The sequence below is a fragment of the Pleurodeles waltl genome, chromosome 5, assembly GCF_031143425.1.
Source record: "Pleurodeles waltl isolate 20211129_DDA chromosome 5, aPleWal1.hap1.20221129, whole genome shotgun sequence".
Classification (NCBI taxonomy): Eukaryota; Metazoa; Chordata; class Amphibia; order Caudata; family Salamandridae; genus Pleurodeles; species Pleurodeles waltl.
The window spans coordinates 1,176,073,073-1,176,097,976 of NC_090444.1; the positions used below are offsets into that span (position 1 = coordinate 1,176,073,073).

The 24,904-nt window shown below is 43.6% G+C and overlaps 1 protein-coding gene across 2 annotated transcripts in view; it reads left to right on the forward strand.

Annotated features, from left to right (window-relative positions):
* The window catches only part of PKIB (cAMP-dependent protein kinase inhibitor beta), a 467,775-nt gene that overhangs the window by 38,660 nt on the left and 404,211 nt on the right, over positions 1 to 24,904 (forward strand). The window lies entirely within an intron of this gene.

The window sequence follows — 24,904 nt, forward strand, 5'->3', positions numbered from 1 at the left end:
CACACTGTGCTGTTCTTCTGTGCCATTCTAGATGTGTCCACGTGTTAATGCATCCGGCACAAGCCAGCCGAGCATCTTAAAACAAATGGCTGTTTAACAGCATCACAATACCTGTAAATGTTTATAGCATTAACAAATATGTAAAATAAACATACAAGGTGGCTATAACCTTTCACGTACCTGCATATTGTATTTATTTCATTACTCCCTTTTATATAACGCCGACTGCAGCACGTGGGTTTTGGAGAGCTTTACTATCCAAATCGGATTTCAAGAACTAGTTATAGCACACACAATTGCCGTATAAAAACACAACTAATACTATAGATATACAAGTCATATTGTCAGTTTCATAGGGCGTAACTAATCTCAGCATTCTTATGCTGTATATTCATGGTATTTGTTCTTTTAATTGTTTGTGGGGGTGTTGTCAGCCGAGTGTACACTTAAATTATATTAAATAAAATGTATAAAACCAGCAGAACCTAAAGCTGAACCCAAAATGCCCAAGCCTGAAAGTCATTTGAGTACAGATGAAATGTGAGTAGCCGTTTTTTTAGGGAGTTGTTTTGCCACTAATGTTAATTTACGTGAAAAGGCGAACAGGCTTGATGCACAGTAAATCCTTTTTTGTCTCTATGGTAACATAGTACATAATGAATAGACTTAATATATGCCGTAGTCTCAGTATACCATTACACCTACACATGCAGAGCTGTTTGCAGAGAACTTCAAAATGTCAATATCGGTGTTTCTTACCAATAGCAAGGCTAGCTTATATCCACCCATGAAGTCTTTGAATATGCAGCTGTCTGTGTCTGCAGGCGCGCACGGAAGCGCCAGTACAAGCGGCCATTTTATATGTTTGAGCAGTTGCACCATAGCGCTGATTCCATAGGGCATAGTATATTTTTGACATGGAGTATTCTGAAAATAAAGTATATTTAAAAAAAAAAAATGAATTAATCTTAACTGCAACTCGGATCTTTAATATATGGTCTTTGAACGTCTTGACTCTTTATTTATCCATGAATGAAGACAAGAAAATGAATGACTGAAGATCTGTGCGTTGTATGACTTTACAACGCATGCCTTTACCACATACCTAGCTATATATCTATTGACATGTATATCTATAGCTATAGCTATATCCATATCTTTTTTATAATTTAAAATTAAATATAAATATTGGGAACCCCAAGCCCCCACTACCCACCCTTAAACCTTAAAATTACCCTTAACACTACCCACGTCTAAAACCTAAATTTTCCCTTACCACTCTGTACCACTACCCACCCTAAACCCTGAAATTACTCTTAGAACACTTTACCACTACCCACCCCTAAACCCCATTAATACATGAACCTCCCTTAACCACTACGCATCTAAAACCCGATATATATATATATATATATATATATATATATATATATATAGACAAACACATATATGTTTACCTTGAATATGCTTTCCATGTGTGGTAAAGACATGCATATTAAAAACATCTGCATGGTAAAAGCTGTTTCTCTGATCCAAATCATTACAATCCACTCCTATGAGCTATTCCTTTCAAGCCAGGGTAGACCGTATTCAGTGTTCACATACCTAGGCTCAACAAAATACAACAATAAACAACAAGCATTGGCAAAGCCAACAGGTCTCCCCTATACAAGAGCTATTGACGTGGCAATGTGTTTTTGCCATGTTGTACACCGGTGTGGCTGCTGTTCAGCATCGCTAAAAGTTAGTGGTGTGGAGTGTCATAGAGTGGAATGGGGGAGTAGTGTTGTAGAGTGGATTTGTTGGAGTAGAGTGTTGTAGAGTTGAGTAGAGTTCAGTGGTTCAAGGGCAGAAAGTGTTGTGGAGTGGTGTAGACTGGAGTGGGGAGGAATACGGTGGAGTGGGCTTGAGTGGATTGAGGTAGTCAGGTGGATTAGATTGGAGTAGAGTGAGGTGGATTACACTGGGGTAGAGTGGGGTGGATTGTGTGGAGTGGGGTGGCTTTGAGTGGGTGGACTAGATGGGGTGGATTGAAATGGGGTGAGGTGGATCAGATTGGGATGGATTGGAGTGGGGTACACGTGATTGGATTGGGGTGAGTGGTTTGAATTGGAGTGATGAGATTGAGTGGGGTGGGTGGTTTGAATTGGAGTGATGAGATTGGGGTGGGGTGGATTGGGGTGGGGTGTGGGGATTGATTTGATTGGACTGGAGTGGGGTGGTTTGGAGTGAGGTGAATACGATTGTACTGGGGTAAGTTGGATTGAACTGGAATGGGGTGGGTTAAATTGAACTGGAGTGGGGTGGATTGAGCTAAAGTGGGTGGATTTGATTGGGGTGGGGTTGACTAGATTGAATAAATTGGAGTGGAGTAGACAGAGGTAGGGTGGATTGGGGTAGGGTGGGGTGGACTGGAATAGATTGGATTGGAGTGAAGTGGGGTGGGGTGGATTGGAGTGTTGTGGACTTGAGTGGGATGGATTGGATTAGAATGGGGTGGATTGGAGGGTGGTGGGGTAAATTGGATCGGGATGGATTGGATCGGGGTGGATTGTACTGAGGTAGAGTGGAATTTATTGAGCTGAAGTGGATTGAATTGGAGTGGGGTAGATTGGATTGAGTTGAGTGGATTGGCTTGAGTGGAGTGGATTGGATTGAGTGGAATGGATTGGATGGGGTGGGGTGGATTAGATGGGGTGAGGGGATTAAATGGGGTGGGGTTTATTAGATGGAGTGGGGTGGACTGAAGCGGTAGATTGGAATGGGTGTGATGAACTGTAGTGGGGTGGATTGGACTGTAGTGGGGTGGATTGGATTGCAGTGGGATGGATTGAGTGAGGTGGATTGGATTGGGATGGGTTTTTGGAGTGGGTTGGATTGGAGTGGTGTGAACTGGAATGGGTTAGAGTGGACTGAATTTGAGTGGATTGGATTTGAGTGAGGTAGATTGTGGTGGTTTGGACTGGAGTGGGATGAATTGGATTGGTGTGGGGTGGATTGGATTGGTGTGGGTGGATTGGACAGGGGTGGATTGCATTGGAGAGTGGTAGACTTTTTGGAGTGGGATAGATTGAAGTGTAGTGAAATGGATTGATGAATGTGGGGTTGATTGGGCTGGAGTGGGGTGGATTAAGGTGGTTTTGATTTCGGTGGATTGGATTGGAGTGGGGTGGATTAAAGTGGACTGGACTGGAGTGGGGTGGATTAAGATGAATTGCTTTGACATGGGTTAGATTCGAGTTGGGTGGTTTGGGCTGAACTACTGTAGATTGGAGTGGGGTGGATTGGATTGGAATGGGGTGGATTGAATTGGAATGGGTGAATGGATTTGAGTGGGTGGATTGTGTTGGACTGGATTGGAGTGGGTTGGATTGGTGTGGGTGGATTGGACTGGAGTTGGTGGACTTGCCAAAGTGGGGTGGATTGGACTGGAGTTGAGTGGATTAGATTGGATTTGAGTGGGGTGGGATGGATCATGGTAAATTTGATTGGGTGGGGTGGATAGGACTGGTGTGAAGTGGATTGGATTGGAGTGGGATAGATTGGATTGGGCTGTATTGGATTGGTGTGGATTGGAGTGTGGTGGACTGAAATGGGATGGAGTGGGCTGGATTGGATTGGAGTGGGGCAGATTTGGGTGTGTCAGATTGTTTTGAATTGGAGTGGGAAAGATTGGAGTGGTGCAGATTTATTTGGATTGAAGTTAGCCAAAGTTTTTGTTTGAAGTGGGGCAGATTGGTTTGGCTGCAGGGGGCATCTTGTTTTGGAGTAAAGTGGGGAAGATTGGAGTAGGGCACATTGTTTTGGATTGGAGTGGGGCAGACTGGAATGGGACAGATTGGAGTGGGGAAGATTGTTTTTTATTGGAGTGGGGCAGTTTGGAGTGTGGCAGATTGTTTTGGATTGCAGTGGGGAAATTGGAGCGGGAAAGATTGTTTTGGATTGGAGTGGTACAGACTGGAGTGGGTAAGATTGTTTTGAATTGGACTGGGACAGATTGGACCGTGGCAGATTGTTTTGGATTGGGACAGAATGGGGCAGATGGTTTTGGATTCTAGTGGCACGGATTGCAGTGGGGCAGATTTTTTTCGATTGGAGTGGGACAGATTGTTTTGGATTGGAGTGGGGCAGATTGTCTTGGATCGAGTGGGGCAGATTGTTTTGAATTGGTGTGGGGCAGATAGGACAGAGGCAAATTGTTTGGGATTGGAGTGGGGTAGATAGGAGTGGGGCAAATTGTTTGGGATTTGAGTTGGACATTTTGGAGTGTGGCAGAGTGTTTTAGATTGAAGTGGGGCAGATTGGAGTGAGGCAGGTTGTTTTGGATTGGAATTAGGCAGATTGTAGTGGGGAAGATTGTTTTGGATTGTAGTGGGGACAAATTGATTTTGAGTGGGGCACATTGCTTTGGATTTGATTGGGGCAGACTTTTTGGGATTGGACTGGGGTGGATTGTTTGGAATTGGGGTGGGGCAGATTTTTTAGGACTGGAGTGGAGTAGACTGGAGTGGGACAGACAGGGCAGACTGAAGTACAGTGGGCTTGGAGAATTGTAGTGTGGTGGGATTAGGGTGAGTGGTTTGGTTTGAGGTGGGGTGGATTGGTCTGGGGTCAATTTGATATCGCTTGGGTCAAATGAATTGAGTAGGGTGGATTGAATGGGTGAGGTGGGGTGGATTTGTGTGGCTTGGAGTGGTGCCAGTTGGATTGGAGTGGTGTGGATTGGGGTGTACTGCATAATTGTGTGTTAATGCATAGTTTTGGAAATTACACATAACAAAAAAACAGTGCCGCTTTGCAATATTTAGAACAAGATAATCATCATCTTTTGAGAACAGCACCACCAGCAAAAACAAAATAACACATGAGTGCGAGAAAAGAAGACTTGGCAAAATAAAAGTTTGCAATTTTGTTTGTAATTTTGGGCAGGCACGTTTTTGCCAGTCACACACCATCTCTTTGGAAATTGTAGTACCTCAGTCACATTGGGAGCAGCAGACTGGCACTGCTTAAGTTGAATCAATTAGTCCTTGCTCCGCTGACAGGAATGGAAATGATGCTTGGCTTGCAGTGACAAATAATGATGCTTTAAAGAAGCGTGCCACGCAAGCCAACAAATGGTAAGCAACGGACGGGTTCCAAGCCTTTTTTAGTTAACAACAGTGTCTCGCAAGGGAGGCTAATGCACTAGCCATGCTCCTGCATGCTCGACCCTAAAATGGTGTTGAACTTGCCAGCGGGAAATGCAAAAAAAATGGCGTGGAACTATAAATCAGTCATTACAACAGTAAGGTATTCAATATATTTTCTCCTAGCTGCACCGGCCCATTTAAAGGCCTTTCGGTAGGTTTCTCATCATAGCTACTGGTCCCATTCATTTAGAGGTCTTTGACATGACTGCACTTGCGTTGTAGAATTATTCTCGCCTCTGTTTCAATCTTCTCTCGTTTCTCAGCACTATGTGTTCCCTGGGGACTCATTAAACTCATTTCATATTGTATAGAATATTTATAATTTTTCACCTCTTTGCATTCCTATGCCTTCAAGCTTGTGCACTCATGAATTTCTGCTGTAATGTGTCTCTGAGCTCTACCCGATGAACTCTGATGCCCTGTGAGCCATGTTTAACTTACCTTATCAATGAGTTCGAGACGGGTAGAAGTATTATATTTCAGAACAGCCAACGCAGTGGTCTCTTCCAGAAAAGATGGTGCAACGAATGTTGGTGAGGAGATTTACTGGTAAAATAGAGGGTAGAACTACAGATTACACTAAGCATTGGCAAAGCCAATATATTTTGTCTCTGGGACCTATTGGCTTTTCATTGGCTTTTGGCAGTGCTGTCCTCATCAGGAAAATGATTGCTCCTGATGCTGTTCAGCATCATCAAAAACGAGATAAAAGGAGTTGTGATGCAACTGCTTCTAACAGTTGCTTCATTCTGCTGGCAAACCTGCATGACGATGTGTGTGCGTGTGCCAGCAGAATGACTCAGGCACCACTTTCTTTGGGTTTTATTTACCAAGCCACAACGACAGATGCCATTTTAAATGGAAAATAAAAAAAATTAAGATTTTGTGTGCACAAAAGCACAACATAAAAAAATAAAAGGACCCGGGGGTTGTGGTGGCATTTGGGGAGGGGTTGGAGAGATAACAGGGAAAAGCAGCACTCGAGGGAGAGAGGAATATGGGGGCTGTGAGAGATGCATGATGGGGAGAAGAACTAGCGGAGCATCGGTAGAAGCTCAAGCAAGAGCGAGTGAGCGCAGCACAGGGTGCACTGGAGAGGAGTAAATGAGGGTGACGACAACACTGGGAGAACTACACTGGGGAGAGCAACACAGAGCAGGGTGCGGGGGAGAAATACTCAAGAGCATGCAGCACATATATGAGAGAGCAACATAGAGCCCATGGGGTGGGGGGGGGGGGGGGGAGGGGCATGGGAATCGCAGGCGGAGAGAAAAAACATATACTTCAAAGAGTGCCTATTTAAAAAAAAGTACCCTAAAAGTGAGCAGTGGAAGGATACACGTATGGATGGTATGTATTTTGTCTTGCTTTCCCCGACTACTCAGTTGCCTTTGGCACAACCAGAGTCGATAGAGGCTCTAGAAAGTGTTCTGCCTCTCCAATATCGAGGTGTATGAGGAGATGATTCACTCTAACATTGAGGCAATATTTCAAGTGTTCTTGAGGTTGCGCACACCTGAATTAACTATTGACTCCACGTGCTCATTAGCTAATTCAGGTGTGCGCAAAGAACCTCAGGTTACAAGAACACTTGAAATGTTGCCTCAGTGTTAGAGGGCAGGTAGGTCGCTGCCAGAACAACATGCATCAGCAAACCCAATAGGTCTCCAAGTACCCAGATGTTGGCTTTGCCAATCTTTGTCTGTAAATCATTGTTTAAAAAAGTAAAAGAAAAAAGGTCAAAATACTGATGGAAAAGCAAACACATGCCTTGTGGTAACTCAGAACTGTACAGTGAATTCAATGTTTTCCATCTTTATAATGGCATGGTTTATTTTTCAAATACTTTTCGCTCAAGAAATTCTGAATAGATTTTAAAAACAATAAGGAATTGCCAAAATGCAAAGGGAAACACTTGCTAATTTTTTACCGTATGATTCAGCCATTTGCTCCTCTGCAGTAGCCCAGGTAGAATATTTGTGGGCTTTGAGGGGACGTTCTGCCTCAGACTCCAGTTGAGTGAATGGAGCAGAGGCCCTTCCTCCAGCTTCATAAAAGCCTTTGTATGCCAAAGCATGTGCTTCCATGCAATATGTGTAATACATGATAAAGCGAAACGACCGTTGAAGTCTGCTCTTAACCATATCCCAGACAAGGTGGGAGGCTTGAGAAGCAAGACTGGGCGAGGGTGGAGGGGTATTTGGGAGGTAAAGCAGCACATGAGGGTGAGAGACAGAAAGCACATGCACTCTCGTGGACTATTGAATGAAAAAGAAAAATATAGGTATTTAATTGTGAGCAGTGAAAAGATGCAGATCTGCCAATCAAAAAGATCGTAAAAAGGTGATGCTCCAGGGGAGAAACAAACACAAGAAGAGGAAGGGAAGGCAAGACATTGAATCAGAAGCATTCAAATGAGAATGACAATAAAGCCAACCAATGGTAAGGGAATTCTTGCAGATAGCCTGAAAATATAGCTAGTCGGGTATAGAGTCGAATGTGGACAACTGAAAACATTAGTGGTAAACCTAGAAGAAAGAGTGACAGTTATTTGCAGAGCCCAGGGTGAGAAACTGCACTGCCAGTGCCTTGCATCCCCTCTCTTCGATGGTTTTATCTGCAATGTCAATAGTGATATAGGAAAGAGAACCCTGTGGCTGTATTTATATAGTGCAAACCTAGCCAGGGATCAGCAGAGCATGGAACAGTGTCTGTTGGCTTAGTTAAAATTCAAAATTGTTTGTGATGATGGATATAGAATGTGGTTTCTATCATGTAGGTGGGAGCAAAAGGTCTCCTGTGGCTTTGATTCTAACAGAAATTGTGAACCACGTGTGTGCTGCATAAAACATGCAGAGTCACCTCAGTAAGGTAACGTGGAGGAAGGTATGTGAAAGAAAATAACTTGTTAGCTAGTTAGGCAGCTTCCTGTAAAAATTTATTTTAACCAGCGGTTCATAAGGACGAATGCCAGCAGGTGCGACTCTTCCATTCATTTTTCTGATGCTCATACTTTGGGTATATAAATGTGTTTGGTTACAACTTATATTATCAACAAAGGGGGAGCCAGAAAATTAAAACACCCCTCACTTTGAACCAAAGCTCTTATGGCACCTAGCAAGCAAAGCAAGTAATTGTAAACCTCCCCAGAAGAGCTTGCTTGTCTGTTCCATCCAAGCATGTATTCATTCAACATATCATCCTTCAATTCACCTGCTGCTATTCACCATTTTGCCATCCATTCAGTCTTTCATCCAACATTTAGGGGGTCATTCTGACCCTGACGGGCGGCGGAGGCCGCCCGCCAGAGTTCCCCCCTCCGAAATACCGCTCTGCGGTCGAAAGACCGCGGAGGGTATTCTAAGTTTTTCCCTGGGCTGGCGGGCGGTCGCCAAAAGACCGCCCGCCAGCCCAGGGAAAAACTCCCTTCCCACGAGGATGCCGGCTCGTAATCGAGCCGGCGGAGTGGGAAGGTGCGACGGGTGCTGTTGCACCCGTCGCGTATTTCACTGTCTGCCAAGCAGACAGTGAAATACTTGTAGGGGCCCTCTTACGGGGGCCCCTGCAGTGCCCATGCCAGTGGTATGGGCACTGCAAGGGCCCCCAGGGGCCCCGCGACCCCCCCCCGTACCGCCATCCGGTTCCCGGCGGGCGGACCGCCGGGAACTGGATGGCGGTAGGGGGGGTCGGAATCCTTGGAGGATTCAAAAGGGCGGCGGTACACTGGCGGGAGACCGCCAGTGTTGCCGGTCCGACCGCGGCTTTACCGCCGCGGTCGGAATGCCCTGCGGGGCACCGCCGGCCTGTCGGCGGTGCTCCCGCCGACCCTGGCCCCGGCGGTCTAAGACCGCCGGGGTCAGAATGACCCCCTTAGTCTGTTACCATTCTGTCCATCTGTCTGCCCATCTATATCCAAACCTGTCCATCTGTCTTCAAACGTATCCATCAAGCATGTCCACCTTTTCTCTAAGTCATACATCCCTTCACTTATCCCTCACCCCTTTCATTCAGTCATTCATCCATCCATTCATTCAGTCATCCATCCTTTTGCTAATCCATCCACCCTTTCACTTATCCATCCATCCTTCCTCTCACTCCACCCGATCCTTCCTTTCCCTCACCCATCCACCCTTTGATGCAGCCATCCATTCTTTCACTCATTTATCCACCCATCCATCCAACCATCCATTTAACCTTTCACTCATCCATCGATCATTTGACTCACTTATCCATCCATCATTGCATTCACTCATCCAACCATCCACCATTTAATTCATCCGTCCATCCATCCATCCTTTCACTCATCCATACTTTCACCCTTTATCCAGCCGTCCATCTACCCTCCCTAAAACTCAACTATCCTTATATCATCCTTTCACTCATCCATCAATCCATTAGCTCATTCATCCACCCTTTCACCCAGTCCATCCATCCATACATTTACACTTCACTCATCGATCCATCTTTCCACTCATTCATCCATCCACCTTTTCACTCATCCATCCACACATTCACCCTTTCATTCGTCCATCCATCCATCCTCTTTCACTCATCCATCCTTTCACTCGTTCAACCATGCATCTATCTGTCCACCTTTTCAATCACTTATTCATCCACCACTTCACTCACTCATCCATCCATCCAGCCATCTATATACACTCAGCCATCTATCCATTCACTCACTCATCCACCCTCCCAACCTTGCACTCATCCATCCACCCACCCTTTGATCCAGACATGTATCTATCTTCGCTTTCTCTCATTCATCCGTTCCTTCAGTCATCCGTCCTTACATCCATCCTTTCACTCAAATAACCATTCAGCCTTTCACTCCATCCATTTGCCCTTTCACTCATCATTGTTTTTTTCTCTCACTCATTCATCTTTTCTTTCACTCATCATCCCTCCATCTACTTTTTCACACATCCATCCATCCTTCCACCCTTTCACTCATCCAGCCTTACATCTACCCTTTTATTTATTCATCCATGCATCTATCCATCCCCCCTCACTCATCCATCCATTAATCCATCCATGCAGCTATCCACCCACCCACCCCGCCCTCCTTCCGCTCACTCACATCCCCACCCTTTTGCATTAATTATGAGCCTTTGCCTGCTGAGTTGCAGACAGAAGAGGCCCATCAAAAAGACCACCCCTGCTGTAGCTGCTAAAGGGGGGGAGGGGTAGTTGACGACGCCCCTGATTATTGGAATAGCACTTCTGCATTATTCAGCTGGTACACGCGAGTGGCATATCAATACGTCTGTACTGTGTATACAGTGCTGAGTGGGGCCTGAAAAAATCTACTGAAACAGGCGACCGGAAGGGGAAAAAGATAAACAACCGCCCTTGGTGCACAGTGCTGTTCAGAAAAAAATAAAACCTTTTGCACATTTTATACGCTTACCGAGATTAGGTTTTTAAAGTGAGAATGTGTATGTATGTACGCAGTAGATATATTAATGGCACACAGCAAATGAGGAAAATATGTTGTTTCACGTTGATATTATGTAATTCATGTTGAATATCCAAGTAAAGCAGGGCAATAGGAAATATGAGGCAATTGAGGACCAAATTGCGTAGAACATGTACCGACATTATGCAGCAAGAAGTGGCTAATTATGTGGTTCAGTGCAACACGTTGTATGGCAATATTCTTTCACTATTTGTCTTTCTTAACACATAGTAATAGTGTCTGGGCGAATGTTTAACCTACATTATATCTGCAGAATTCAGCAACTAAAATGTGGGCCACTGCTCAGCACCATACATGGTGCTTCTGCTTTAGGAACCCTGTGATCCACACGAAAACAAACAACATTTCCAGACTTTGCGGCACATTAAGGATTATATGGAAAGTTCGGTAAACCTATAATCATGCAGGAAAATGGCACACCCATGAAATCACATTAGTCCAGTGGCCCTGCCCTAAATAATACTGAGCGCATAAAATCCACTCTTTTGTGTTATGTGTACACTTTACTTGCTATAGTTGCAGCATTAGGGTGTATTGGACACTGGTGTCTCAGGATGTTGTGAACAGATGAAATCCTCCTTCTATCCTTAACCCATCACTGCCCTTCCACTGTGAAGCAACAGCCAGACAACCGGCTCAGTTGCGATGGAAATCACAAGCTGGTCGTGCCTATGCAGACCTTGACCTCTCTTGAGGATCTGTGTGGGGCTATAATGCTGGGTGTTGCCTTGTCTGTTTGGACTGGTGCAGACTGATACTGTGCAAATGCAAAAGGTGAGGCGTTTGCAATGCCATCTGCCCCCCAATGAATACAGACATTTGTAGCATGATTTGAGGATGTCAAATGGGCGCTCTAAGATGACTTGTGTCAGGGCTCTTTTACACTTTTGATGAAACACAGTGATTGGATGCCTGAAAGAGATGAGGAGATGGGGAACAGATAATACAGGCCATCATATGCAAAAATTCGTGGATTTATGGAGTACCATCACGGTTCTTTTCAACTCATTCATAAAGTCATTGACTGCTTTCCTCAGGAGTGCTGTAGGGAACGTTTTGATGCCAATTGTCACTAACCCTCATGCACTTGCAGTCCCAGTATGATTACCAGATAACACTAACATGTGGCTGATTGGTGATCACAGCAAACAAGAGATGTGACAACTGGTGGAAGATGAAGCGGTCATGTTTTGCTGTAGGAAAGGCCGAGCCCATGTAAGTGAAGCAGCCCCGGCATCAGCCGCTTGCACATTGAGTGCAGACATTGTTGCCAGTAACAATGGTGAGATGTCTGTCTATGTAGCTGGAGTGTGATGGGTGCAATAAATGGCCCCACCGAACAGATGAAATGAGCAGTGCATGTGGAATGGTGATTGTCAGCTGCACTTGACTGGTAATGTATCTCAGAAACCGATACAAGCTCAAGGATTGGTTTGCCTTTGAGATGCAAGCCATAATGTGCTTGTCTTTTTCCAGATCCAGCCACCAAGAAGTGGCTTGGAGATGGTTGGCCGGGTATTACATTTCTGCTGCTATTCTACAAGCATGTCCAGTATCACACCTGGAGAGAAGTAGCATCTTTTCCTTGCCTCTTCCTCAGATACACCATGCCCTCTTTCTCTCCTCCCTCAACTAGATATTCCTCAGGATGAGGGGCAGCACAATAAAACACTGACAACAACACTGCGGAAAATGTTTTATGTCTGTAGTTGGCTTTCGTATGGTACTGACTTGCATGTGATTGTTTGGTGGTTTGAAGAGAAGTAAGTGAGGGGTGTGGGGTAGATGTTGCCAATCAGGCTCCTTCACTTTATCAGTTGTGGATGTGATAATCTTATTAGGTTTGACATGTAATGACACCTACACTATTCAGGGCGAACATATTGCATTCTATGCTTAAGCTAAAAGGTTTTGGTTTAAACCTCATTGAGCCATTGGCATTTTTAGCACTGGAGCCTTAAGCCACTGGGTTGACACGTAGCTGGTCAATTCTGGATCAGCGAACAGGAACATTTGAATCATCTTCTTTCTAGTGTTGTTGTTGAATCTATCCTTCTGCCTTCATTGGAGAGTATAAGGGAATATTTTACTTCTGAAAAGCATATTCTTTCACAACACATTTAATTATTTTTCTCATCCGTGTATTATATTCACAAATCGGTCCTTTTTATTAATAGTTTTGCACGGCAGCAAGCATTTTTTATTGCTTTTGACAATGCTGTAGTGTAAGTGTGATATCTTGTAGCTTTGCAAACACTTGTTTTTCACGTGCATGGAGCCCGCCAATTGTGTTTATTTTTGATTCATAATTCTTGTGACATACTTCCAATGACAGCATTGTACAGTTATGGGGTGTATTTTATTTGTTATTCTTTTGAGTTTCTTGTGTTTGTGGGTGTTGCAATGGTTGCTGACTGTGCATGTGTGTGAACTGATTTTGATTCCCCCACCCTTTTGTGGTTGTAGTCTTATTACCCACTTCCATTATTTCTGTGTTATAATGTTGCAGTTCCTAGGAGTGGCTTAGTGTGGTGAGTAACTTATTTCAAGGCTAGGTTGAAGTAAATTTGAGCAACGTTGGTCGTAAGAACTCCTTGAGTATTTCTGGAGGTTTGCAATTGGGCCTAACACGCATTTTTTGTGGGTCTGTTGTGGATGTACACGACCCTCCCAATTTTGCTTCTCAATTACCCCCCTACCGACCATTTTGGAGTATATATCCCCATGTTTGAGTCACTACCTCTGTACCCCCAAATTTTCATCTAAGTAGTAGTTTTTCATGTGTGGAGCTTTCTTCAATCATGGTGGACTAAGTCAGGCTACTACTGTTTGTACGTATTGTGATGGGCCTGTGTGAATTTCCATTACATCTACACCGTAGATGTATACTTGGCATTACTCTTCCACATGAATGCAAATGGCATTGCGAACCAGACCCGTGGTGAACTGAGCTACCCCACGACTTCGGTATTCAGATTAACTCCTCCAATGAGCTGTTTTAAGGAGTTAGGTATTCTCTTCACGCTATGTTAAACCATAACCTGGAAAATTTCAGATGTGCCAAGTGTGGTTGAGAACTCTGCCTGAATAAAGTGAAGCTGAGAGCCAGTTCAGGCAGATGATGCTTAGAGTCTAACTATTCAAAAGTGACTCCTTGGGCTTATATATGATGAAAAGATGCATGTGTGCCTCGTAGATTATCCTTTACATTGTGCTATAGGGTTTACAGTTTTTGATGCAAAATTACCATGCTTGGTGTACCAAAAAATCAGGATGTGCAGAGGTGAGTAGGGTGGACTCCTGTGATCATTTCTTTGATATTCAGAAAAGTATATACATGGCGTTGCCTAAATATCGTTCATCACTAAATGTACTTTAGATTTTAAGATCTTATTCAAAAGGTAATGAAATTTCATGTATTTAGTTCTAATGGACTTTATAGTGTGTGGATTTTTTTATTGAGTATATTTTGTGACAGTGATTTTGGCTTAATACATTTTTGAAGCATTGTCGGTATTACATAATATACCTACTGAGGTGGGGTCTGAAAAGATACCAAAGAGCAATACAAGTTGGAAAGTTGCATAATCCAGCATGCCAGAAAGGTATTCAAATCTTCTAGTTGATTATCCCAACCCTACATTGGATAAGTTGGAAACTGATATGTTTATGCCAACGAGGTCTAACAAGAGTGCTTAGTAAATGCAGCACATCACTAACCTCTTAACATGTTTCATGGGACACGTGCTCAATTCTCTTTCAAAACAATTTTCTTGTCCTTCGTAGAATTGTAATGCTTCCACCGTCAGAAGGAACTATGTTGGCCTTTTCAGTTTCATTCATTTTGGAAATTTTGAAGTATTAATGTGGCTGCAAGTCAAACGCTAAGCAGTGCCTCTTGGGCAGCAGAAAGGTTCTGTGAGTGACAGTAGTCTTAGTAAGTAATATTGGCACTTAACCATGTTGGAAATTGGTACATTCTTCGAAGATAGCTCTGAACATGGTCTGGCACTCCTCAGTGGCGTAACGAACCCTGAGCCCCCCCCTGCACAGTGCATGGAGGGCCCCCCTCTCGGCTGGTCTTAGCCCAGTGTACTGTGCTGAGGGTGCACCCTGGTGCTCGGGGCTCCCCACATCACAGGGGCCGTGGGGACCTTTGTTACACCACTGGCACCCCTGCCTTTCTGTGAAGCTATGCTGGGTATCAGTAATTGCTCAGGGGTTCTCTGCTGCAAGGACTGCATTTAAAATATGCAATATACTCTCTGTGCTAAGCCCAGCGATGGCTTTTCCTTTGCATTTTTTAAACATTCTGAAACGCTGTTTAATTTACGGTGCCATTACAGACTGTTTTGGTCTATTTGTTGAAAACAAATAGGAATAATGCAAGGGCCCTTCACTCCCTCTTTCCACCCCTTATCCTAATGCTAATGTATTTACTGTAATACGTCTGAATTATCACATTAAAAAAGCAGGTTTCCCCAGAAAACCTATTAACCTATTTGCTTTAACTATGCCTTTTTTCATAAATGGTTGGGAAGTAAGTGGCCACTGGGGAAGATGGTGGTTGGGTTTTCTGGGGCGCAGTCACTGCAGTGCAAGGTCTCATGACATCAGTGGAAGCCTAATTAACCTCGAATCAACATATAGCGAGAGCAAATGCTTCTCAGCGGGACAAACAGAAGTGGGGAGGAAATCCACCTAATCAGAACATGGAAGTGAAATAGACAAGAAAGGAATCTAGTCTGAGTACAGAGCTCAGTGGCGGCTGCCAGAAGGGGATGGGATGGGGCACGGTAGGGCACAATAAGGAAAACAATTTAAATAAAACTTACCCGCCTTCTCGCTGCCTCGTCACCTGCCTCCTTGGTGTCCTCTAATCACAGGCTCCCAGACTCGTCTGCACCAATCTAGATGCTGCTCTCCCGTTGGTAATACTGTTACCCAGCATAAGAACAGCACTGGGATTGGACAAAGCGAGCTACTTTTACGCTCCCAGAGGGACTGGAATCCTGTGCCTGCTGATCCCTGGAAATAGCCTGGGGACATCTAAGTGCGCATGACGGTTTAGCCATCCTAGGATGGCCAGCCAAACCATCATGTGCACTTGCAGTGCCCATCTCTGTAAGTGTCCTCCATGCTTGACTTGTCTCTGCCTGGTTCCAGTCATGAGAAATAAAATGATAATAAAACTGCTTTATTATAATTTTATTTTACATATTTTTATGCTGCTGAGGCAGTGGGGCGATGCACCTCTGCTATAACGGAGGAGCCGCCGCTGACAGAGATCCCACAAAGCCCACCCTGTGCACTGGATTAACTTGATAGAATATCATGACACTGTAGAAATGCCCAAAAACTTTTAAATAAAAATAAATCTTGACACTGTAGGCGAAACCTAAAGAGGTCCTAATACTTAATATGATGCCTAAATATTAAAGCATAGCTCCGTGGTATCTAAGTAGGTAAAATCTGCCATGGATTTTCAGGGTGCCAGAAGACATTGGTTACTGAGCAGTATCCTTTGAGGGTATTTTGTTTACCAAAGACAGCTCAGGTTGGCTACAGCTAATATTACAATCTAGTTGAATTATTGAGTTAGTTCCTTAGCACACTTAACTCTCCAAATGTCGCTAGGTTAAGCAGTCACCGCTTACTCCAGAAAGTTGCAAGAGGTTTCTAACAGACAAAGTATGACACAGTAATTACCCACAATATATTTGATGCCCAGTTAGCTATATATTTGAAAAATATTTACTTAAATACAAGAAATATACAGTAGATGGCGAGAAGTACAACAAAACAAACCAGGAGGTTTCTATCACCTTCTCAGAATGAGAAGAAATCCGAAATATTTCTAGCATGTGTATCCAGTTGTGAGCCATACTCAAAGTAACACAAGGGCCTGTAGGCAGTACTGTCCGAGAGAGAAAGCATCAAGAGATATCAGCTCTCTTCTAAAATCCTTAGGTCTTTGCCAAAGTAAATAACAGTGTCAGAGACTTTTCTACAATTAAGGTTCTTAGTTTTCCATTTTTACTTATTTTTAGACCTAAGCACAGACCACAATAATTTACATTTAAAAACTGAAAAAATACAGAAAGAAGGTTTTCTTTTGAGTGCCGTACGTTGCAGTCAGTCAAGGCCACCAAGCTGATAGATGGGTATAGTGACAACAAGGAGCGTTAATGAAGGATACATGATTTATTAATGAAGCTTATAATATTTGTGGGTATGCAAAAATGCTAGATAGTTTCCGGGTAGGGTATTTATCGTTGTATTGCCTATTAGTACTTAAGTGCACTGAAACCCTAGGCACATCGAAATGTGAGTGTATATTTATAAGTTAAATGATTGTGAACATATACCAGTTGTACCCTAATTTTTTCACTGATGGCAAAATAAAGAGGTACACAGACAGAAATAACAAGAAACATAAAACAGGGAGCCCTATATGTAATGTATACTGTATCTTAGCTCTGAATTTCGTCCTAGTTTCTAAACAGCCTATGGTGCAAGTGGGAGGACTTAGTGGGTTTGTGGCTAACCACGTCTTGGCCTTCTGTGGTATGAAAAAAGGGGTTACGTGACACAACTCATCGAGAGATCTGCATTGCTTCGACTTGTGTTGCTTCGACTTGTCTCTGAAGTCAGAGTTGAAATGGAAACTACTGGCACTGTAGTTGGTTTGGGGCACATTCGTCTCCTGTGAGTAACAAACTTCAAAGGACTGTATCTCATGAACAGCTGAAGGCCTAGGGCGCTCAATCCATTTCTCAGTTGTCATTTGCAGGTGGGGAACTGTGATGGGGGCCGAGGGACCCATACCTGCTTTAACTGCGATATATCAAGTATAGTACGGACCAGAGGTTGATTCCAGAATCAAAGTTCCCATCCACACCCAACCTGACTCTACTACTATCTGAAGTAAAAGGGAGAAAATCTGCCTGCCTCTTTAGGACTTTAAATCAGGCGTTATATATTGCTAAAAAAGGGGTAGGTCGAAATGAGAGAATGGGGTAGGTCAGAATGAAACAAGCCTACCACACTCACATTCATTTAATTTCTCTTATGAGTTCTCAACACTCTTGTGAAGCAAATGTCTTCAGCATGTATCTTGCTAGGTGTCCTGTAAGGTCCTCGTGGCTATTGGGTGGCTCACTTCCATGAGCCATCCTTAATTCATGCTATAGCTTACTGTGCTCTGGTGCTTATCCTCCTGGACAAGGATCAGATCCCTTCCGCTTACTGGTCAGTACAAATTCCAAATATTGAGCGTGTCTTTAGTCTTTGTCGCCTTACTGCTAATGGGAATTCTATCTTAAATGCTTGTGATCTGGCTTCTTACCTTGATTTTAGAAGAATCCAACTGGTAGGTAACAAGGAAATAGGATATGGTTGCAGACTAGGAAAACCGAACCCATCCAGGTTTGTCTATAAAACCCAAATGGTCTTTCGTTTCACTTATGCTTTCTACCCTTTTTGCCCTTCTGAGCACATCTTCTGGTCAGCTGCGTTCTCTACCACGACTGCAGGCAGTAGCCAGAGGGGGATGTTTTATGATGTATTTCCTATCTATAGTTCTAGGATTGTAGATGCTCTGGGGCTCGGATACTGAATCCCACCTTGGTTTGACTGGTAAAAGAGGACCAATGGTGATTAATAAACGTTCACAGTCGTTGGATGTTCAAAGCTGCCACAAACAAAACAGAAAGTGGCACATTTTGAAGAAATTGGTGAAATAAATGGTGAAAAGCTATGGGTGTTTTATAGGCATTTCCGAAGGGGCATTCTTAAACTATTCCAGTACTCTCATGGAGCCATGCACGCCTGATCCCCTCCACGAGCCTTTGCGGGTTTTTGACCTTATAGAGAACTTGGGGAAAGGGGTGAAACTGTACACTTTTCAGTTGCATTTAACTATATATGTGTCTGTTTGGTCTCTGAAGAACAGATCTATCATCGGGTGCCTCTATACCTATGTAAGGGACTGGTGATCACCAATGTATATCCGAGTTGGAAGGAGCGGCTGCCCATTTACCCCGAACTTGTGGTGGTGGTGGGGGGTAGAAAACGAGACCGCAGTGACACCAGAAGAACTGCAACAAGAGAAGGACGGTAACGAGCAAGAAGTCCTTTTCGTATGAGGTAAAAACCCGTGAGGGAGTGTAAATGTCACAAAGTGCTTAGAAATGCACAGAAATCCCAAGAGTGAAAGTATTAATGTGCACACAAACCCGCACATGCCCTCTAGCATTCACATGCCCATACCCCATTTTTCAGGCAAAGCTCAATGTAAAAACATTAGCGTGCACTCCTTAAAGATTCTTGGGGCCCTTGGCAAGACATATGTTTGGAACAGTTTGGAATGTGTGACCTATGTTCAGATATTTCTAACTCATATGATGTCAACCAGTACTGAATTATATGTGCAAACAGTGCCAAAATAAAGCTTAAACAAGCAACATCAAGGCCCATTTGTATACAGATTTGTTTATCGTGTCAAATTTGATGTGGTATTCAGCGTTTGCTCAGCTTATTCCCACCGTTGTAGACAGACAAAATAAAGATAACTTAGTGTATGTTTCATGGACTAGTGCATACTATCAGGATGACGTATGCACATTCAGCTTGAAAATGTAGCCCTAATAAAAAGATATTCCTAATCATTAAATGAAACCTGATTCACAGCTGGCATTCTCTAGTCTGCAATGAACAAAAATCAAAGCACACCTCACCAGTTTTTTATTTTCTTCCTAATTATTTTCGCCTCCCCTTTGACCACCTTCCCCTCTCTCTGTGTTTCCCCTTTCGGGCTAGTCAGTGACATCTTAGTCTGAGAACCAGTGGAAACTGGGGGGAGACAAGTAAAGAGTGGAAGAGATAGGGAGGGGTTGAAATAGTTGTCCGCAGGGCCGGATTAAACCCTGTGGAGGCCCCTAGGCAGTCAAAATGTCGCCCCCTCGCAAATGATCTCTTAAAACGTTTTAAATTTATTTTAACAACCAACAATTTTAATAAACCAATTTTACTACACAAAACTAAACATTAAACCTAGTAGTTTGCACTGAATTATTTTTACAAACTGACAGCTGTGAGAAGATGAGCTACTGTGAATCTGATGTCTATGGTTTATGTACTTTAATTTGTTAGTGGGTACATTACATTAATACCGTATTTTCTCAAGAGAGTCTTTAATGTAAAGTTTTTGTTTCTTTGAGTTGATTATTTTTTTTTATATATTTTTTGGAAACAATTTAAGAAAGCTTAATTGTAATTTTCTTTCAAGATCAAATCAATATTATTTTGATCTGTTGTCACGGGCCCTTAAAAGCAGTGGGGCCCATAGGCCGGTGCCTACTTTGCCTAACTGATAATCTGGCACTGGATGTAGGGAGTGATGAGGCATGGAGAGATGGAGATGGGGAGGTGGGGAGCAAAGAGATGGGGTTGAGGGAAGGTGAGATAGATGAAGGAGGGATACAGGTAGCTTAAATGGAAACAGCCAGGTAGTTGCAGAGAGGGGTGTGAGGTAGAGATAGATGAGGTAGGTAGAAGGGAGTAGGGAGGTGGAGGTAGGCACAGAGAGTGGTAAAGAGGAAGGTGAGGACATGAAATACAGAGAGACGTGTATTAAAAGAGAATTGAAATATACACTGATGAGACAGAGAGTAGATAGGATTAGGTGCACATAGATGTAGATAGAGGGACAGACAGGTGAAGAGAGGCACACATCACAAGAGGTGAGGTGAACAAAGAAGAGAAATGTTAAACAAAACGATATGTGAAATAGGGGAAGGCAGAGGTCATTAGAGAGAGGACACCAAGGTTTTCGGAGGCAAGAAGAGGAAATTGAGCAGTGATGTAGTTGTTAGCTATCAGAGAGTGATAAAACAAGATAGAAATGTGAAGAGGAAGCTGATGTAGATGGAGGTGAGCTTGAAAGTGCGGAGGTAGAAAGAGGCAAGGTGGACAGAGAGGTGGGAGAATGGGAGAACGTTAAAAAGAGAAAGAAAGAAGTAGACGTAGATCTAGGGAGCAATAGGCAAAGTAGGGAGTGCAAAATTATAGGGCAAAAGATAGGTGACATAGAGCAAACAAACATTGGCAAAGCCAATAGGTTGCACCTGTGGGCTTTTATCAGCTTTGTCTATGGCTTTTATGGCTTTTTGTGGTGCTGTCCAGTTTTGGGGGTGGGAGCCAAATATGTTTTCCCTTTGCTGTGCTGCATTAGTTAACAAAAAAAGGCAGGAACAAAGCCACGTGTGAGCAGAATGACAGGCACCATTTTCTTTGCTTTTATTTACTCATCCACGATGGCAGACACCACTTGGATAAGTAAATGTTAACAAATGACATTTAGTTTTTTGCCCAAATGTGCCAATTTGCTTTTCTTTTTCTTTTTTCATTAAAAAAAAGGATTACAGCGGGTGGGGGTGCCAAGGACTAGCTGGTGGGGCGAGTGGGGGAGGAGGGGAAAAGCAGCATTTGAGGAAGAGAGGAACGCAAGGGATGGGGGAGGGAGCAACATGATGAAGAAGCACATGATGGAGTGGGGGAACTGAGGGAGAAGAATACACAGCATCACACAAGAGTAAAGGCAACACAAGAAACTAGTGCAGCATAATTTTGGCTCCACCCTTGTCGTCACACTTCAGCCTAAATATATACATGACATTTCATATAATATGTGGTGACACTCCATTGCTGGGCATTTTGTTTTTCTGGACTCCATGGTCCAGGTTCCCCTGGTCCAAGGAGGGGTGGCTAGGGTGTTGCCACCACCCGATAACACCTGCGTGCTATACAGCGCCTTGAGATCTCCTGAATTAGTCTCCGCAACTAAAAAGGCATGCAGGGAATCAGTTCTGGGAGCTATGGCTCTTTTGATCCAAAATCTTCAGGCAGAGGTGGCTGATTTGATGCACAGAGTGACCTCATTAACAATAGAAATAGGTCATCTTAAATCTGCTTTTAGGTCATCTGGTTTTTCTAACACCTAACAGGGGGCATCTGGTTCCACTTACACTTCCCTAATTGATAAAAATAAAAAGCAATAAAAAAACAAAGAGCTATGGCTCATAAAGCATCTCGCCCTAACCCATCTTCTTTCAAAGCACCTCCTGTGAGGGTCGGCAGGTGTCTGCCTTCTACTAGTATGTCTCAGCCAACAGCAACTTTGCTTGCACATATGGACAGAAAAAGCAGGCGTCTGTCTCTTATTAATATGTCACGATTAACAGCTTCCTAGCCTACATATGTGGATTGAAAAATCCATTGTGTCCTTACCCTAGTGGGGCGCCGAGCTAAGTCTAGGATTAATTTAGAATCACCTGATATACTGGGGAATACTGTATATATAGTCAAGATTCCTACCCTTAGCAATAACGTGTATGAAGATGAAGAATCTTTAATAAATGCAAACATACACCACATACACACAGTTTTTCAATGTCATTCCACCATTCGCTCTGACCTTCTGCATACAAGGCGCTTTCCTGATCTCCCTGAAGCATCAGGGTGCTTTGACTGTATCAGGTTAAAGCTGAGGGAAAGAAGTTGATGGACAGCCTAATTAATTTGGGCTTACGCCAAAGCCTCTCATCTAGCTCAACATCTAGTTTTGAATTGAACCCACCAACTCCCAGTGTACCACCCAGTGATAGAACATGTCTGGTGAGGTGCAGGAGGCCTTGGGCACCGCTATGATTGATTGACTGGATGAGTTGGCTAAGACATCTACCAACACAGCCATGGCTTTCCCATCACCCTGTGTACCACTGTCCCCCCAAAATAGTATTACACTGCAGATCCCACCCCAGGAGGCCCAATCTAGTACTGAACCAGAGACTAATAATCTTCTATCCTGGAACATAGTGGGGATGAAGGCTAAGCTTGTAGATCTGTCCTGGAGGGCTTTTATTGACCAATTTCGATATCTGTCTTCTGCAGGAGACTTTGTCCTTGGAACTGCGGCATAGAGCTGGTTACATCGCCTTCCATGTCCCTGCTCATTCTGCTCAAAGGGGCAGCCCTTCAGGTGGCCTCCTTATTTGGGTCAAGGTGGCACTCAATATTAAAGTCTCTTTACTGCCTTCCATTTCGTAAGATATTTTAGACATATCAGTTTCTAGGCCAGGCAGCCATACTTATTCCATATATTATGTTTACAATCGGGTTTCAGGAGGTGGGGGACCAACAACGACTATTGTTGATCTTGACTGACATAGGACTGCTCATGATTTGCAAGATAACATTATTATTGCTGGCGATTTTGATCCAACTTTCGAGCCGATGGACTGTTTCTCCCGTAAGCAAGGAAGACGGGGAGTGGGGATTCCCACTGTTCACTGTTACCCCAGTGAAGCGCTGGGCAAGCGATTCTTTCCAGCTGTTGGCGTTTACCTTATCCAGTGGCTTGAGTGCATGCAATGGCTGTACAGTGTCGGATCCCCATGCGGCTCATATCCTTGCAACTTTGGGCCAATTTAGTCAATTTGAACATTATCAATAGGTATGACAGTGGCCACAGCGCACTTCAATGCTCCCTGAAAGATTTGTTTAATTTCAGGACATATGTTCCTGTTTCCTTTAGTAATTAGATCCCTTTGAAGTGGCATCAAATTCGGGCATTAGAGCTCAGATGGACGAGGCATTAGGGCTTGCTGTCTCAGAACTAGAAAACCTGAACTATGCTCAGATCAATCAGTCCTAGGACCTGAATAATATTAAATGTAATGACACCCTGTTTCAACGCTTGGGGAATGTTTTAGGCGCCCAGGTCACTCTACTCATCCCCCTCCTCTGTTGGGGCGTACATGGTTTAATAAAGCCTGTAATGATAAGAAAAATGAGCTCCAGTGAGCTCTCATTTGAGGGGAAATTCCCTTGTTTCGTGAAAAAAGGAAGGGGTAGAAACAGGCCCAACTAAGAGCCCATGGGGACTGGGAGTACCTTATATGGGAAAATATATATGAAGCATCCATGCAGGAAACAGCAGGAAATTCTGGAGACTGGTGGCCAATTTAGACCCACGCCCTACTGCACTGCTGGCGGATTCTATTTCCTGAAGCATGGTATGCTCATTTCTCTGATCTTTATCAGCATGCACATAGGGTCAACGCTGAATGGCCTCTCTTTTCGCAAGAGAGATTCCCTTCCTCACCAGTGGACCTTAAGTTGGAATTGAGTGGTTCCATTGGAGTGGTTAAAGCTATAGCACCAAGTAAAGCGGCAGGGCTGGATGGTGACCTAGCCGATCTTTTTCTTGCAGACATAGGGGACTGGGCAATGTATTTTAATATATATATGTTAACTAACCTTATTCTTAGGTGGTCTAGTATTCTGTTCAGCTGGAATGCTGCAGAAATAATCCCCCTTAATTACAGACTGATCAGTCTTATTGATGTTGCCCAAACGGTCTTTGCAAGGCAAATTTAAGGGCAATTGGACGGATGGATTCAGGGCCACCAGGGCCTCTCCTCCCTGCAGGTGGAGTTTAGAAAAGGGGGCAGTACAATTAATCTGGTTTTTATTTTTTTAAATTGATTAGACGGTTCTTCTACGAAAGACGCATCTGATCTTTGTAGACATCAAATCCGCATTTGATTTTGTCCCACAAGAAAAGCTGTGGGAGGTCCTCAAGAAAAGTGGGGTTCACCTTGATTTTTTTTTAAATGTCTTTTATTCATTTCACAACAATACAATGAATAATACAAGATTATCCCTACTTCAACTTAATCTTAATACCCAAACCTCCCCCCGTTCAAGCAACCCATCCAACCATGGTGAATTTTACATAAACACACCATTTCCAATATAACAATTCTGTCCTTCACATATACTATTATTCATATATTTAAGTGTTAGAAGTGTCTTCCGTTTCGGATTCTAGTGTTGCGCTTGAAACTTCTGACCCTGGATTATACGGATGTTTCAAACATTCTAGTATTGTATCCCATTGTTTTGCTATGTGCTTTGACTTCTGTCCTCGTGCTTCTTCTAAGTGCAATGTAGTACTCTCAGCTTCCGCCCATTTTATAATTGCTTCTAACCACCTTGGAACTCGAGGGCCCCTTACATCTTTCCAGTGGGATGTGATTTTCCTCTTAGCCAGGAGGAGAGCCAGATCGATGAATTTATTAGCAGTTTTTTCGCTGAAGGGCGAGGGAAATCTCCCAAGAGCGCTATTAAAGGGGAGGGTGTCAAGTTTCTTTCGGTAATTACCGATAGA